Genomic DNA, 13,431 nt, shown 5'->3' on the forward strand with positions numbered 1-13,431 from the left:
TCATTCATTTATTCGTTTAATTAATGTTATATTCTCAGAAAAACCTTCTCTGACCATTCTAAAATTACCTCCTCCTTTTTTTCTCTTTTGAGACGGAGTCTCGCTCTGTCACCCAGGCTGGAGTGCAGTGGCGTGATCTCAGCTCACTCCAACCTTCGCCTCCCGGGTTCAAGCAATTCTCCTGCCTCAGCCTCCCTAGTAGCTGCGATTACAGGCATACGCCACCACACCGGCTAATTTTTGTCTTTTTAGTAGAGACAGGGTTTCACGATATTGGCCGGGCTGGTCTCATACTCCTGACCTCGTGATTCACCCACCTTGGCCTTCCAAAGTGCTGGGATTACAGGAGTGAGCCATCGCGCCTGGCCACCTCCCTCTTATTTTCTTCCACATTGTCCCCCGTCATAGCATTATCACTCAAATTATGTCTCCTCCACTGGAATGGAAGCTCCATGAGTTCAGGAACCGTGACAGCCTTTGTTCACGGTTGTGTTTTCAGTGCCCAGCACATACAAAGTGCTCAATAAATATTTATTGCACAAGTGAGCAAATACTTCAGTGCCTACCAGTCTACAGGCTATCAGAGGCAAAAGTGAAAAAGGCATTGTCCCTGCTCCTTCAGCCCCAGCTCATGTGTTCTATCAAACATCATTTGGTCAATCTGAGCTTGGAGCAGAATGAAGTACCGCAGGGAAAAGACTTGGATTTGGATCCTGGCTTTTCCACTGCATCCATTTGTCATTTTAGCTTCTTTAATTTCCAGTTTTTGTATCTAAATCTAACACTACTGTCTACCTCTCAGGGTTATTATGAGCATTAAGTGAAGTTGTGCATAGGAAAGGATTTTTTTTAAAAACTGTATATTGAAATACAGATGTTTGGCTGGGCACGGTGGCTCACACCTGTAACCCCAACACTTTAGGAGGCCGAGTTGGGTGGATCACCTGAGGTCAGGAGTTCAAGACCAGCCTGACCAACACGGTGAAACCCCATCTGTACTAAAAATACAAAAATTAGCTGGGCATGATGGCAGGTGCCTGTAATCCCAGCTACTCGGGAGGCTGAGGCAGGAGAATCTCTTGAACCCGGGAGGTGGAGGCTGCAGTGAGCCTCATGCCATTGCACTCCAGCCTGGGCGATAGGGCGAGACTCCGTCTCAAAAAAATAAACAAATAAAAAATAAAGTTGTAAGAAACAAGTTGCTTCTAACTGAATCTAGAAACATAAAGCTGAGCCAGAGAGACTATTTAGCAGGGGATTTTTTTTTTTTTTTTTTTTTTTTTTGAGACAGGGTCTCTCTTCATCACCCAAGTTGGAGTACAATGGTATAATCTCGGCTCACTGCAACCTCCACCTCCTGGGCTCAAGCGATCCTCCTACCTCAGTCTCCCAATTAGCCGGGACCACAGGTGTGTACCACCATGCCCAGCTACTTTTTGTATTTTTAGTAGAGATGGGGGTCTCGGCATGTTTCCCCAGGCTGGTCTCAAACTCTGGAACTCAAGTGATCCACCTGCCTTCCAAAGTGCTGGGATTACAGGTGTGAGTCACCACATCTGGTTGGATTCTTTATTCTTGGATTTGTGCACTGATGGTGCCAAATAATATTGCCTTGTCCCACTGATGCTAGTGAGCACAGGGAGGCACAGAGCCTCTTGCCAAGGGTGGGTGGTTGGGGGATTCAGTCTGCTCCACGATGTTTTCCAATGGTGCAAGGCAAAAGCTGCTGATGGGGTTTTGGTAAGAATCTGCAGAGAATAGGTAACATAACTGAAGTCAGCAGTATAGATAAGGTAAGAGGTGCTATGTACAGCTGCCTAGGCTGTGCACTGCATAACTGAGTGGGGTCAGTGACAAAGACTATGATCTGAATGGCATTCCCGGATACAGTTCAGTATGGTGACCCTAAGATGGGTTATATTTGGTGACCCATATTGCAGTCATGAGAGGAATAACAGAAGTCAAAAGGGGCAGAATTAATCGGGAAGGAAACAGAGCTAGAAAAGCATGTCATTGAATTCAAGAGAAAAGTTTGGAAAAAGAAAGGATAGTCAATATGTCAGAAGCTTCCAAGAGGTCAATAATGAAGCCCAGAAGCTGCACGCGGTGGCTCACACCTGTAATCCCAGCACTTTGGGAGGCTGCGGGTGGATCACCTAAGGTTGGGAGTTCAAGACCAGCCTGACTGGCCGGGCACAGTGGCTCACGCCTGTAATCCCAGCACTTTGGGAGGCTGAGGCGAGCGGATTGTGAGGTCAGGAGATCGAGACCATCCTGGCTAACCCGGTGAAACTCCGTCTCTACTACAAATACAAAAATTAGCCAGGTGTGGTGGTGGACGCCTGTAGTCCCAGCTCCTTGGGAGGCTGAGGCAGGAGAATAGTGTAAACCCAGGAGGCAGGGGTTGCAGTGAGCTGAGATCATGCCACTGCACTCCAGCCTGGGTGACAGAGCGAGACTCTGTCTCAAAAAAAAGACCAGCCTGACCAACATGGAGATACCCCGTCTCTACTAAAAAAAATTAGCCAGGCGTGATGACGCATGCCTGTAATCCCAGCTACTTGGGAGGCTGAGGCAGGAGAATCGCTTGAATCTGGGAGGTGGAGGTTGCAGTGAGCTGAGATCATGCCATTGCACTCCAGCCTGGGCAACAAGAGCGAAACTCCATCTCAAAAAAAGAAAAAAAAGAAGCAGCCCAGGGAAGGCTGATGGATTTACCAGTTAAAAGCCTCTTGGGAGCAGGGCACATGCCTGTAATTCCAGCACTTGGGTGGATTGCTTTGAGCTCAGGAGTTTGAGACCAGCCTGGGCAACATGGTGAAACCCCGTCTCTGCGAAAAAGAAAAAAAAAATGATTTGAGCATGGTGACCTGCACCTGTAGTCCCAGCTTTTCAGGAGGCTGAGGTGGGAGTATTGCTCAAGCCTGGGAAGCGGAAGTTACAGTGAACTGAGATTGTGCCACTGTACTCCAGCCTGGGGGACAGAGTAAGACCCTGTCTTGAAGGAAAAAAAAAAGTCTCCTGGACTGAGAGGCAGTCTGACTTGGGAGAGAGATCATGTAATTGTCCAGTGGGTTCTTCCTGCCTGCTGCACAGACAAAATCAGTTCACTGAGACTGTGGTGTTACAGTAAAGAAAGAGTTGAATTAACACAGTGTGGGCCATGCGGAAGAACTTAAGCTCAAATCACTCTTCCCGAGGGCTCAGAGGCGAGGGTTTTTCAAGGATGCTTTGGTGGGCAGGGGACTCAGGAATGGGGAATGTTGATTGGTTGGGGATAAAGTCATAGGGGTATAGAAAGCGGTCCTCGACAGCCTCTGGATGGAGGCCACAGGACCAGATGTCACGAGTGGTGGGTCTGAGTGGAGTCAATAGCCAAAAATACAGAAGTCTAAAAAACATCTAAAAAAGCCAATTTTAGATTCTATGTTAGTGATGTTATCTCTGCCAGGTATGATGGTTTATGTCTATAATCCCAGTATTTCAGGAGGCAGAGGTGGGAGGATAGTTTGAGACCTGCCTGGGCAACACAGCAAGACCCAATTTTCCACAAAAAGGAGAAAAATAAAAAGACCATAAAAACCCAAGAAATTGAAAAACGTCACAAAAGGCCAATCTTAAGTGGTACAATAGTGATGTTATCTATAGGAGTAATTGGGAAAGTTACTCCTGTATCTTGTGATTGCCAGAATAATGACTGGCTATCATTTAACTGCGCCTGTATCTTAGCAAAATTCAAGCCCCTCTTATAATCCTAACCTGGTCCAAGGCTGTCCAGGCTGGTCTTGAACTTCTGGGCTCAAGCGACCCTCCCCCGTCAGCCTCCCAAAGTGCTGGGATTACAGGCCTGAACCGGCGTACCCAGCCAGCATATATTTATTGTATTTATTTTGCCTTATAGGAAGACCTGAGTTCAAGCAGCCTTCTGCTTGGATGAGGTTGTGACACAAGGGTCTTACCAAAGACCCAGATTCTTTCCATCCGTGTGTTCTCCATCCTTAGGCTGGTAGCAAAATAGTTTTGAGCCTCACATGCAGCATTGACAGAGGAAGAAGAGAGAAGGTTTTTTTTGTTTTTTTGTTTTTTGGAGACGGAGTTTCACTCTTGTCACCCAGGCTACAGTGCAATGGCGTGACCTTGGCTCACTGCAACCTCTGCCTCCTGGGTTCAAGCGATTCTCCTGCCTCAGCCTCCTGAGTTGCTGGGATTACAGGTGCTCAACACCCAGCTAATTTTTGTTATTTTTAGTAGAGACTGGACAATTACATGATCTCTCTCCCAAGTCAGACTGCCTCTCAGTCCAGGAGACTTTTTTTTTTTTTTTTTTTTTTTTTTTTTTTTTTTTTTTTTTTTTTTTTTTTGAGATGGAGTCTTGCTCTGTCGCCCGGGCTGGAGTGCAGTGGCCGGATCTCAGCTCACTGCAAGCTCCGCCTCCCGGGTTTACGCCATTCTCCTGCCTCAGCCTCCCGAGTAGCTGGGACTACAGGCGCCTGCCACCTCGCCCGGCTAGTTTTTTGTATTTTTAGTAGAGACGGGGTTTCACTGTGTTAGCCAGGATGGTCTCGATCTCCTGACCTCGTGATCCGCCCGTCTCGGCCTCCCAAAGTGCTGGGATTACAGGCTTGAGCCACCGCGCCCGGCCTCCAGGAGACTTTTTTTTTTCCTTCAAGACAGGGTCTTACTCTGTCCCCCAGGCTACTAAAAATTTTGTTATTTTTAGTAGAAACTAAAATATAATTTTGTTATATTTTAGTTTTGCCATGTTGGTCAGGCTGGTCTCGAACTCCCAACCTCAGGTGATCTGCCCATCTCAGCCTCTGAAAGTGCTGGGATTACAGGTGTGAGTCACCGCATCCGGCCTTCAAGAAGGTGTCGTTTTTAAAATAGTTATCTCTTTTTTGGCACACCGAGGCTCAACACAAAATGGCTTTTTGGTTTTTTTTTTTTGAGACGGAGTCTTACGCTGTTGCCCAGGCTGGAGTGGAATGGCAGGATCTCAGCTCACTGCAACCTCTGCTTCCAGATTCAAGCGATTCTCCTGCCTCTGCCTCTTAAGTAGCTGGGACTACAGGAATGAGCCACCACGCTAGGTTAATTTTTTGTATTTTTAGTAGATATGGGGTTTCACCGTGTTGGCCAAGATGGTCTCGATCTCCCGACCTTGTGATACGCCCACCTCGGCCTCCCAAAGTGCTGGGATTACAGGCTTGAGCCACCGCGCCTGGCCCTCAGAATGGCTCTTTTTGGAGGAAGAAACCTTTTCTCAGAAACCTCCCCAGCAGAATTCTCATGAATAACTGGACAGAAGTGAGTCACCCACCACCACCTAAACCAATGATTGGTTTAGACTAGTGGTTCTCAACAGGGTTAATTTTGGCCCTCAGGGGATATATATCAAAGTCTGCATTAGGGCTTCAAAACCAATACCTCAAAATGTATGGTATTTTGACATACTGAACTGAAAAAGCCTCAAGGTCTCCCTGGCTTTCATCCTCCAAAACCTTTATCCTGGCCGGATACAGTGGCTCACGCCTGTAATCCCAGCACTTTAGGAGGCCTAGGCAGGAGGATTGTTTGACTCCAGTAGTTCAAAACCAGCCTGGGCAACATAGTGACACCCTGTCTCTACAAAAAAATAGATAGAAAAAATAGGCTGGGCACGGTGGCTTATGCCTGTAATCCCAACACTTTGGGAGGCTGAGGCGGGCGGGTCACGAAGTCAGAAGACAGAGAACATCCTGGTTAATGCGGTGAAACCCCATCTCTACAAAAATACAAAAAAATTAGCCGGGCGAGGTGGCGGGCGCCTGTAGTCCCAGCTACTCAGGAGGCTGAGGCAGGAGAATGGTGTGAACTCGGGAGGCGGAGCCTGCAGTGAGCTGAGATTGTGCCACTGCACTCCAGTCTGGGCAACAGAGCAAGACTCTGTCTTAAAAAGAAGAAAAAATTAACTGGACTTGGTGGTGTGTGCTTGTCATCCCAGTGACTCAGGAGGCTGAGGTGGAAAGATTGCCAGGGAGGTCGAAGCTTCAGTGAGCCATGGTCATGCCACTGCACTCCAGCCTGGGCAAGAGAGCAAGACTCTGTCTCAAAACAAGAACAAATTCTTCTTCCCCCTCCTATAACCTGTTTTTCTAGGATGGTATATTAGCTTCTGAACCACCTAGAGGGATGGACAATCACTCTGTGATTCACACCATGCTAATGTCAATAAATTTCTATGCCTTTTGTTTTTCCAGTTAATCTGCCTTTTTCGAGTTGATTTTTCAGCAAAACTTCAGAGGGAAAAGGAGCTTTCCCTTGACCCCTACATCTGGAGACATCAGTACTATACTTGTGGAGAAATCCTGTCCTGCCTAAGGATCTGGGTTGCTTGGGAGCCAACCACAATATCTACGAAAGGAAGGGAAGTCCTGACAGCTGGGGTTCTTGCGTTCTTTCCACCAACTTGTTCAATTTGTCTTAGAATGACTGAAAAGTGTCACCCAACTAAGGGGATAGGCAAACTGTCTTTGCTGGCCTTACATTTTCCTCCTGTCTTTCTCAAGGTTCCTAAGGCGTATCTAAAACTGTTGTCTTGCCAGGCGCAGTGGCTCACATCTATAATCCCAGCACTTTGGGAGGCCAAGGTGGGCGGATCACCTGACCTCAGGAGTTCGAGACCAGCCTGGCCAACATAGTGAAACCTTGTCTCTACTAAAATGCAAAAAAAATTAGCTGGACATGGTGGCACACGCCTGCAGTCTGAGCTACTCAGGAGTTGGAGGCAGAAGAATCACTTGAACCCAGGAGGCGGAGGTTGTGTTGAGCCGAGATCAAGTCACTGCACTCCAGCTTGGGCGACAGAGTGAGACTCTGTCTCCAAAAATCAATAAATAATAAAAAATAAAACTGTTATCTTGGATGTAAAATGGTTCCTTAGAGAGAACATCCTTTATAAAGTATAGTTCCCCTGCATAGTGTCAGGAGAAGTCCATCTCTTTTGCACAAAATCTGTGTGCTTTAGAGATTTATTTTCAAATATCTCAGCTTGGGATCCATATTTGGAAAGTGTTTTCCCCTTTCCTTTTCAAGAATAGCAAACTTTTCTGGTTTGGCTAGGGTTCCACTAGCCTTTCAACTTTACTTTTCTACCTTTGCTCTCCAGAGAAGTCTGAAAAATGACAAAGGACATGTTGCCTGGCAGTACAGTCATAGACACTGTCTTTGGATTCCAATCCTGAGAACTGGAGGAAAGGCAAAAATCATTCTTCTTAGCATCAGTCCTTGTTTCCTTTTCTTTTCTTTCTTTTTTTTTTGAGACAGTTTTGCTCTTGTTGTCCAGGCTAGAGTGCAATGGTGTGATCTGGGCCCACCACAGCCTCCACCTCCTGGGTTCAAGCAATTCTCCTGCCTCAGCCTCCTGAGTAGCTGGGATTACAGGCGTGTGCCACCACACCCGGCTAATTTTGTACTTTTAGGAGAGATGAGGTTTTCTCCAGGTTGGTCAGGCTGCTCTCGAACTCCCGACCTCAGGTGATCTGCCTTCCTCGGCCTCCCAAAGTCCTGGGATTACAGTCGTGAGCCACAGTGCCCAGCCTCAGTCCTTGTTTTCAACACAGACTTAGGATCTCCCACAGGACACTGGGGCACCTTAAGTCTTATTTTGCCAAAGGTGCAAATGATGCCACCCTTCTTTATGCCCTGGCCTTATGAAGTGTGTGGTTTATTTCTTTAGTACTCCCTGACCAGTTTCCAGAATGGACCTCAGTGATCTCATTTTCAAAATATATATATATATTTTTTGTAATAACATTTTTTTTTGAGATGGAGTCTTGCTCTGTTGTCCAGGCTGGAGTGCAGTGGCGCAATCTCAGCTCGTCACAACCTCCACCTCCTGGGTTCAAGTGATTCTCCCGCCTCAGCCTCCTGAGCAGCTGGGACTACAGGTGTGTGCCACCATGCCCGGCCAATTTTTTTATTTTTAGTAGAAACATGGTTTCACGGCCGGGCGCGGTGGCTCAAGCCTGTAATCCCAGCACTTTGGGAGGCCGAGACGGGCGGATCACGAGGTCAGGAGATCGAGACCATCCTGGCTAACACGGTGAAACCCCGTCTCTACTAAAAAATACAAAAAACTAGCCGGGCGAGGTGGCGGGCGCCTGTAGTCCCAGCTACTCGGGAGGCTGAGGCAGGAGAATGGCGTAAACCCGGGAGGCGGAGCTTGCAGTGAGCTGAGATCCGGCCACTGCACTCCAGCCCGGGCGACAAAGCGAGACTCCGTCTCAAAAAAAAAAAAAAAAAAAAAAAAAAAAAAAGAAACATGGTTTCACTATGTTGGCCAGGCTGGTCTCGAACTCCTGACCTCCTGACCTCGTGACCCACCCACTCGGCCTCCCAAAGTGCTGGGATTACAGGTGTGAGCCACTGCACCTGGTCTATTTTTTGTAATATTTAAGTGCTGTTAATTCCCTTTGTGCTGTGACATATTACCACAAACTTAGTGGGTTAAAACAACACACATTTATTATCATACCATTATGGAGGTCAGAAATTTGAAATGAGTATTTATTTTTTCTTTTTTTGAGATGGAGTCTCACTCTGTCGCCCAGGCTGGAGTGCAGTGGCACAATCTCAGCTCACTGCAACCTCCACCTCCTGGGCTCAAGCAATTCTCCTGCCTCAGCCACCTGAGTAGCTGGGATTACAGGCGTACAGGACCACACCTGGCTAATTTTTGTATTTTTACTAGAGAGAGGGTTTCACCATGTTGGCCAGGCTGGTCTCGAACTCCTAGGCTCAAGCAATCCTCCCACCTCGGCCTCCCAAAGTCCTGGGATTATAGGCATGAGCCACTGCACCCAGCCTGAAGTGAGTGTTTTTTTTTGGATGGAGTTTTGCTCTGTCACCCAGTCTGGAGTGCAGTGGCACAATCTCAGTTTACTGCAACCTCTGCCTCCTGAGTTCAAGTGATTCTCCTGCCTCAGCCTCCCGAGTAGCTGGGATTACAGGGGCCTGCCACCATGCCTGGCTAATTTTTGTATTTTTAGTAGAGACGGGGTTTCGCCATTTTGGCCGGGCTTGTCTTGAACTCCAGACCTCAGGTGATCCACCCGACTTGGCCTCCCAAAGTCTGGGATTACAGGCATAAGCCTTCATGCCTGGTCTGAAATGAGTCTTAAAGGGTTAAAATCAAGGTGTTGCCAAGGCGCTATTCATACTTCTGCAGTTTCCAGAGGAGAAACTGTGTCTTTCCCTTTTCAAGCTTCCAGAGGCCATCTGCATTCCTTGGCTTCTGGCCACTTCCTCCACCTTCAAAGGGCATCAGTTCAACCTTTTCTGTCTTCATGATAGAGGCAGGAGGCAGACAAATGCCTGGGCATATAGGGAAGGGTCCTTAGTGAAAACCCCACCTTCAAGCCTGAAACAGCTTGAAGGCCAAAAGACCGGACTGCTGGTCGCAGATGAAACCTGCAACCCTCAGGGAGATCTTCTTGTTTGCTCGCCCTTTCCCTATTGATTCTCTCTGAATAATGCCTTTTAACCAATTGAATGTTGCCTTTTCTGATACTACCCATGGCTTGTGTGGGCATGCCCAAATGCGCACCGGGGGATCAGGATGGAGCTACTAGGATTTCCTGCCGTATGCTGGGGAGTCGCCTCGCCTCTCCCGCTCATGTATGGGAGCCCTGGTATTCAGTTGTGAAGTGGAAACCTTTTTGTAGGACCCCTCTCTTTGCTGAACACTTTCCCTTCATTTAATAAATTCTGTTCTATTATTCAGTGTCGCCACATGCCTAATTTTTCCTGGTCGTGAGACAAGAACTCGGATTTAGCTGAACTAAAGAGCATAAATCCTGCATCATTCACATGTCCTTTTTCTGAGTCTGATCCTCCTGCCTCCCTTTTATAAAGACCCTTATGCCCAACTGGTTATAAATCAGGGTTTCCACAGTCCTCTCCTAAGGTTTGATAATTTGCTAGTGTAAACTAAAAATAAAACCCCTGATATAGTTTGGACATTTACCCCTGCCCAAATGTCATGTTGAATTATGACTGTGGATGCTGGAGGTGCAGCCTGGCAAGAGGTGTTTGGATCCTGCGGTAGGATCTCTCATGGCTTGGTGCTGTCTTCATGATAGTTGAGTCCTCACGAGAGCACGAGAGCTGGTCATTTAAAAGTATGTGACACCTCCCCTCTCCCTCTCTCAATCCTGCTTTTGCTATGTGATGTGCCTGCTCCTCCTTCGCCTTCCTACATGATTGTAAGCTCCCTGAGGCTTCCCTGGAAGCTGAGCAGATGCCAGCATCATGCTTCCTATAAAGCCTGCAGAGCTGAGCCAATTAAACCTCTTTTTTTTTTTTTTTGAGACAGAGTTTCACTCTTGTTGCCCAGGCTGGAGTGCAATGGCACCATTTCAGCTCACCGCCACCTCTGCCTCCCCAGTTCAAGTGATTCTTCTGCCTTAGTAGAGATGGGGTTTCACCATGTTGGTCAGGCTGGTCTTGAACTCCTGACCTCATGATCTGCCCGCCTCGGCCTCCCAAAGTGCTGGGATTACAGGCATGAGCCACCATGCCCAGCTTATTTAGCACCTTTTAAAAGTCTGAGTAGGAAACATTTGCCACCTATTGCCTCTAAGGGTGGCCACCTATGAGACTTCATCTACATAATAAGAACTTTTATTCCACATCTCTTTATATAATAACTCTTTCAACCAATTGCCAATCAGAAAATCTTTGAATCCACTTATGATCTGGAAGCACTTCCCCCTCCCCACTTTGAGTTGTCCTGCTTTTCTGGACCAATGTATACCCCACATTTTGTTGTTGTTGTTGTTGTTGTTGTTGAGACAGTCTTGCTCTGTTGCCCAGGCGGAGTGCAGTGGTGTGATCTTGGCTCACTGCAGTTTTCATCTCCCGGGTTCAAGTGATTCTCCTGCCTCAACCTCCCAAGTAGCTGGGACTACAGGCACGTGCCACCATGCCCAGCTAATGTTTTGCATTTTAGTAGAGATAAGATTTGGCCATGTTGGCCAGGCTGGTCTCACACTCCTGGCCTCAAGCAATCCTCCCATCTTGGCTTCCCAAATTGTTGGGATTACAGGCATGAGCCACTGAGCCGGCACTCCATATGTATTGATTGATGTCTGCATGTAACTTCTGTCCCCCTAATATTAAGCTGTAATGCAACCATCTTGGGCACATATGGCTGTGAACCACACAAGGACCTCCTGAGGCTGTGTCATGGTCCTCACATTTGGCTCAGAATACATCTCTTCAAATACTACATAGAGTTTGGCTCTTTTTGTCAACACTAGAATGGTTTGCAGAACTTAGGAAGACACTATTTATTTATTTTTTTGAGACAGAGTCTCACTCTGTCACCCAGGCTGCAGTGCAATGGCGTGATCTCGGCTCACTGCAACTTCTGCATCCTGGATTAAAGTGATTCTCCTGCCTCAGCCTCCGAAGTAGCTGGGATTACAGGCAACTGTCACTACGCCCAGCTAATTTTTGTATTTTTAGTAAAGACGGGTTTCACCATGTTGGCCAGGCTGGTCTTGAACTCCTGACCTCAGGCTGTATGCCCACCTGGGTCTCCCAAAGTGCTGGAATTACAGGTGTGAGCCACGGTGCCCGGACTGCATGTTCTTTCTTTAAATATGGGAGAAGCCTGGCATGTTTTGAGGCCACAGCGAAGTTGCTGGTAGGGAGGAGAAAGACAAGAGAGGGTAAAGCAATGCAGAAAGTTTGGGAAGATAGAGAGATTGAATTGAAGCATAAGGTGGAGAGAGCAAAGCTGGGCACTTTTTTTCTCTAAGAACAAAGAAAAGAGGGTGGGTGTGGTGGCTCACACCTGCAATCCCAGCACCTTTGGAGGCCGAGGTAGGCAGATCACTTGAGGTCAGGAGTTCAAGATCAAACTGGCCAACATGGTGAAACCCTGTCTCTACTGAAAATACCTAAATTAGCCAGGCATGGTGGCACGTGGCTGTAATCCCAACTACTTGGGAGGCTGAGGCATAAGAATCACTTGAACCTCGGAGGCGGAAGAAGCAGTGAGCGGAGATGTTGCCATTGCACTCCAGCCTGGGTGACAGAGCAAAACTGTCTCAAAAAAATACAATAAAGGAACGGAATGGAAGTAAAGGTGGACAAGAGTGATGCCAGCTCACCACTCCTAAGTGCTTTCTGTGTGTAGACCACTCTACTAAGTGCGTTATGTACATTTTCTTGTCCAGTCCTCCCAACAATTCTGAAAAGTGGGTCTTGTTTGTATTCCCATTTTACAGATGAGGAAATTGAATCTTTGAGAGGTCATAAAGCCTAAGGTCATAAAGCTATGCAGTCAGACTTTGAACCCAGGCATCCTGATGCCAGAGTCTACATTCTTTTTGGCAGAATGTTCCTTATTTTGGTTTTGTCTGATGCTTTTTCATGATTAGATTCAAGGTATGCATTTCCAACCAGAATACTACTTAAGTGATGTGTTCGTCTCAGGCTTTCCATCAGAGGGCACACAATGTCCATCTGCCCCTAAACAATCACACGGTTAAGGTGGTGTCCAATTGCCCCATTATACGATCACTACTTTTTCCCTTCCGACTAATAAGCAATCTGAGTGGAGACACTTTAAAACCATGCAAATATCTTGCTCCTCAAGGTTCCTCCTAAATTTTGCATCCAGAGGTACTTTTTGCCTGATCCATTTTACTACAATAATTGCAAAATAATGAATTCCCAATTGCAGCACTCCTCCTACATTCACCATCAACCTCAGCTTCATGCTTCTTAAACAAGAGCCCTCTTCCTCTCTTTCTCTCTCATTGATAAGAACTCATGATTCTTATTTTTCAATGGGTTATAATTTCAATGGGTTAATGTCCTTAATCATTTTGGTTCCTAATATCCCAGATTTGGCCAGTGGGAGCTCCTTCAAGTTAGTTCCTTTATCCTGTGACATGCCTCCAGCACTTTTTAACTTTTTGACATAACACAATGTTTCAGGCTCCTCATCTCATATCTACATTGCCCCAGACATTTCTCTAATGAACCCTGATTCCTTTTAGTGAGGATTAGAGACCAAGATCTCAGTGCAAAATGTTCTTATTGAGAATGGGATGTATTTGATTTTAACCCTTTTTAGCAGATAGAGCTGAATACATATACACACATTAGCTACATATATGAATATGCATACACACATGCACATATATACTTGTGTATACATACATATGTATGTTCAGACATATACATGTTTTAGAAATCATGAGTTCTGGCCAGGTGTGGTGGCTCATGCCTATAATACCAGCACTTTGGGAGGCTGAAGCAGGTGGAGTTCTGACATCAGGAGTTCAAGACCAGCCTGGCCAACATGATGAAACCCCATCTCTACTAAAAATACAAAAAAAAAAAAAAAAAAATTAGCCGGGCGTGGTGGTGGGCACC

The sequence above is a fragment of the Rhinopithecus roxellana genome, chromosome 15 (genome assembly GCF_007565055.1).
Source record: "Rhinopithecus roxellana isolate Shanxi Qingling chromosome 15, ASM756505v1, whole genome shotgun sequence".
Lineage (NCBI taxonomy): Eukaryota > Metazoa > Chordata > Mammalia > Primates > Cercopithecidae > Rhinopithecus > Rhinopithecus roxellana.